The sequence below is a fragment of the Mugil cephalus genome, chromosome 7, assembly GCF_022458985.1.
Source record: "Mugil cephalus isolate CIBA_MC_2020 chromosome 7, CIBA_Mcephalus_1.1, whole genome shotgun sequence".
Lineage (NCBI taxonomy): Eukaryota > Metazoa > Chordata > Actinopteri > Mugiliformes > Mugilidae > Mugil > Mugil cephalus.
The window spans coordinates 19,746,141-19,751,000 of NC_061776.1; the positions used below are offsets into that span (position 1 = coordinate 19,746,141).

Here is a 4,860-nt window from a genome sequence, read left to right on the forward strand (position 1 = left end):
TTACAGCAATTCTGCAAAGACGAGTGGGTTAAAATTCCTCCACAGCGCTGTAAATGACTCATTGCAAGTTATCGCAAGCGCTTGAGTGCAGTTGTTGCTGCTAAGGATGGGCCAACCAGTTATTAGGTTTAGGGGGCAAACACTTTTCCACCCAGGGCCATGTAGGTTTGGATTTAGTTTTCCTTTAATAATAAAAAACTTAATTTAAAAAATGCATTTTGTGTTGACTTATGTTATCTCTGATTTAATTTAGTTTGATGATCTGAACCGAGTGTGACAAACATTTCAAAAAAATAAAATAAATAAATAAGAAACTGGGCAGTCAACACTTCTTGTATATAAACACGTTTTCTATATGTGCACCAAGCTCCTATGTCACCCGCAACCATATGATTCATTCAGCGTAGCTTCATATCCACTAACATTAAACAAGATGAAACCCCACATAAAACTAACCCAATTCATCTCTTGACAATCAGTCAACCAGCTATGAAATACCAATGCAGGTCAGAAAGTTTCTCTGTAAACGTGAGGGTGAGCTGAACATCAACCACCTCATCAATCATGACTTCCTTTGAGTTCAGTCAACAGTCACATCTATGTAGGTCAATGTCAGTGTAGATGAACCTATGGTTGGAGGGGAGTTTGGACAGGAAAGACTTTTCATAAAGAGCCGAGGAGTTGATGAGTTTAAGTATATATCCTTAGTATGTACTTTTTTTTTTTTTTTTTGGTCAAAGAATAACAAGGGTAGACTTCTCTATGTCTCAGATAACATCGTTCCATTTTCCCCGAGCGAATTTCATTAAGTTAATGGCACAGTATAAAATCCGGACATTAATGTGCACAGTAATTTCTAAGTTTGTGTGTATGTGTTGGCTCTTTACGGCCCTGCTGGGGGAAGAACTGACTACAGAGCCACCATGCATGCAGACTGGCCTCAGGCCATCTGTCCACATGGATCTGAAAAATCTGCTGCGCCACAGGCAGCAGGGACGGGCCAACAACACTGGAGCTTGTGAGGACTTATTTTTCAGTCTAAAATGGGGGGCTAGGCCATTTCACGATTTCAGTTATGTTCACCTGAATTCTATCTGTCCTTAATGAAGCTGAAAAGCCCACTCTGCTAAACAGAAACATCTGCTAGATTGTGGAGCACAGAAACTGCACTGTTCCAAAAAAAAAAAAAAAAAAAAAAAAAAAAAAAATCAACTATGCCACAAGGCTCTACGGCTGAAGAGGGCTCGACGTATTTATCGGGCGATACAAGATGCAGGCAATTTATCGGCATAAAAGCTTGTAATGCTACCTTAAAACCGTGTGGCCATGCTGTCGGAATTAAGCAGTATCAAAGCAACAAAGAACATAATCTGATAAACCCACAGTTTGCATTTGAGAACACCGCAAAGCCTTATGCAGCATAGCTGACGTGCGGTAAGTGGTTCCTAATCTGCATACTTTTCCTTTCACCCAGATGATTGTCTGTAATTCTGCCTAGATTACTGGATGAGTATTGGTAGTTACACCAGCCTATGCATCGATAAGATGCCACTGTTTCTGCAGTCACACGACTGGAAAGCGACTATTTTTCAGCGCCCTAAAAAAAAAACTAAGCGCAACACCTACGTTTTCTGGTGGTACCAATATAACATAAGTGTTTACGGTAAGCAAGGCTGTACTTTTGAGGGGTGGCACTAATGTTGCACATTTCAATACCATATAAAGAGGACGAGGAGTTTACCAACGGAAAAATACGCAGAAAACACTGGAAATCCCGTTCAAACACAAAACACACCACTGAACAATGGAAAGTTTTGCTAATTCTGCATGTTAACGGTTTTTAAAAGGTCCCGTTTGCGTGTTGGGTTTAAACAGTTAAGTTATCAGAACCGGGAAGACACATCTCAGGCTCCTTCATAACTCTTTTACCTGAACACGTGTCACACATACAGATGTGTGTTTTATGGCTCCCTACTTTATAGTCTGATACATTAAAGAATATTTACAACATGCATGATGTTCCTGGATTGTAGTACAAAGCAGACAGTAAATCACTGACATCCAACTAATAAGCCACATCCAGTACAGAAGTTTTGCAAAAAAAAAAAAAAGAGAGGAAAAAAAAAGAAGAAAGTGGATTTCTGATCTGTGTCCAGTATGTCCTGTTCAGGAGGGGGGCGGTTCACGGCTTCAAAGAGGCTCATTTATGCCCGGGGTAGTTAGAAAACCATATTTTTATTAGTTAACAGATGTTTAGGTATGAATCACGGCCGAGAGAACGCTGCACTTCAGTGGAGCAGCGACTAAAGAGTCCTTAAAGCCGTACTCCGCTGCTATTTTGATCAAATAACACCATTTCAGTTTAACTGGGTCCCCACGCTGAAGGACATAAAACAAAAATAACCACAGCTACACCGCGTCTCCTGGAACTCGAAGTTAGCTTACGTTTTTCTTCAAGCTCTCAGAGAGGTGACACTTGGCATTTTGAGAGGCTCCGCTTCTTTTTTTGGGGGGGGGGCCTTTAAATAATAAAACGGGCCCTGCAAGACACTCTGAACATTTTAAGACATTTAAGAAGAAGGAGGAGGAGGAGGAGGAAGGTTTTGTCACAAGTCACGCTTGTGATAAAGCTGCATAATGGAGGATTGACATTTGGTTGCATAATGTTGAAAATTGCAAGTCGGAGAGTGGGGGTCTCTCCACACAGTTGAGTAGCTTGTCTCATTATGCAAGTAGCACAGTTTCCATTAACTCCTTGGTGGATGTTAAATCTTCAAATCAGAGATGTAAGGCATGCATCAGCCCAGGCCTCCACACGGGCTCCAGCCAAAGCACTGTAGTGTAACATAATGTTGTAACACTAGGAGGGTGATGCGTTTAAGTGCAAATTTGTAAAAGGTAAAAAGAAAGAAAAAAATCGGATTTAGCATTGTAGGGTTAAGCTAACACAACGGCAATTTTCTTCAGACTTCAAGTTCTACGCGACAATTTGTGAACTACTAGGCAGGTAGTTTAAAAGTCTTGTTTTCTACAGTCTACGGTAAAGAATAAACAACAACGGGAAAAAAAATTAAGAAAAACATCTTAAAAATAAGATGTAAACGTTGCCCTGACTCAACGTGCGCAGTTTGATACACGTCAACTGTCGCGAGCAGCACGCTGCACAACATAAAACATTTCGTCGCAGCGAGGAGTGCGCAAAACATAAAAAATTAAAAGCATAAACCAGCGCGTGGCTTTAACTCGCGTTTAAACTTTAAAACTGGGTCGCAAGTCCGCAGAGTGAATCTGCGTGGTCAAAAGCACACTTGCAACGCTTCCACCATTTTCCAGTACAGTGGCTGCTGCCGTGCTGCTGGACTGCAAATGTGCAATAACTTGGGAAAAGAAAAAAAAAAAAAAACTCACCCGCGGATATTTCTTGACTCTTCTCACTTCTGGCTCCGGAGCTTTAACGCTTAAAAGTAGCACCCGGGGTCCGCGCGGCGTACTATCTGCAAACGACGGCGTCACGGTGCGAATAAAACTTGTGGCAAAGCTTTGGTTCACTTCTCGCTGCGTAGTCCTTCTCTCGCTCCTTTCTTTTCTTTTCCCGTTCATAACTCTGCGCTCCTACCCACAGCCATTTCCAGCTCAGCACGGCGCAGGGAAAGAGAGTGTGCGTGGGAACTAATATGAAGAGCGCGGAAAGGCACGAAGCCGAGCGGAAAAGTCCGAACGATTAGTGAGGGGTCACCGGATGGCCTCGGCCCATAATGGAAATTTGAACCTGGCAATCTTGAGCTGCATTGCCGCTTTTCCATCCAAACCTTATACTTTAAGCTGTCTTTTCTTGCAAAGAATCCTGTTCCCTATGAAAGGGAAAAAGTGCACCACATCCTAAATCCTCGTTTAATCCCCAAGTGGGTTAAATGAGGACATCTTCCCAGAATAAATTCCCTTTTTAATACAATCTGCCTCTCACTGTTCTCACAGCTTAAACTCGTTCTCAATTTACTTGCTAATTTCTCGATTTACACCTAATGTGGGGAGACATCAAGGATGTTAGAAGACAAAACCTTTCTTTCATCTGTGTATTTGAATAAATATGGAGGTCCGTTTCTTCCAGTGGGGTGAAATAAAGGACCCGTTAACCATTATAGCCAGAACCTCTCTTAAGTATGGACTTTTTATCTCAAAGTCACTACACATTCTTAATAATAACGCCTCAGATATTGTCTTTAACATTTCCAAATAATGAGAAATGTTCTCAAAGGAATGACTTGGACATGGATGTCATATTTCAAAAATCTTGGACTGTCAAAATAATTACTTGGTTTTGTGAAATAATGACAAACCTACTCAAAATAATGAATTTGTTTTATGAAATAATAGCATCTCAAAATAATTACTTAATATCTTGCTACTGTGATTTAGATAGATATCTAGATATCTACCAGATATCTCAAAATGACCAGACACCTACTTGAAATGACTTTGTGCTGCATTATGAAATCACAACGCACGACCTCAATGTTATGAGCAACAACCTCAAAATAACGACTTAGTATCTATAAAAATATTAATGAGTAATGAGAAAGAATCTCAATGTGATGACTCACTTCTCAGAATCTCACATCTCCAAGTTTCTCATTTTTAGATATGAGGTCATTTCCAGAAATATCTCACTTACTGACTTACAAGAGCTTCTGTCACCACACCGACTGAGCTTCAACAATTATCTACAATAACTGTTACTGCACAGCTAATTATTATTGTAGTTCTGACATGTGTTGATCACCTAAGAAAGATCCAGATCGTCTGTGGTGCTGAAAGGGCATAAATATTGTTGGATAAGCAACAGAAGACGAGTGCAAACAC

At 40.7% G+C, this 4,860-nt stretch overlaps 1 protein-coding gene across 2 annotated transcripts in view; it reads right to left on the reverse strand.

Moving 5' to 3' along the window:
• Window positions 1-3,683, reverse strand: part of pik3r2 (phosphoinositide-3-kinase, regulatory subunit 2 (beta)) — a 34,034-nt gene extending 30,351 nt beyond the window's left edge. For both annotated transcript variants that reach the window (XM_047589084.1, XM_047589082.1), the window contains exon 1: window positions 3,409-3,683. The gene's annotated coding sequence lies outside the window, so the exon portion shown is untranslated. The remainder of the gene's footprint in view (window positions 1-3,408) is intronic.
• Between the last annotated feature and the right edge of the window lie 1,177 nt (window positions 3,684-4,860).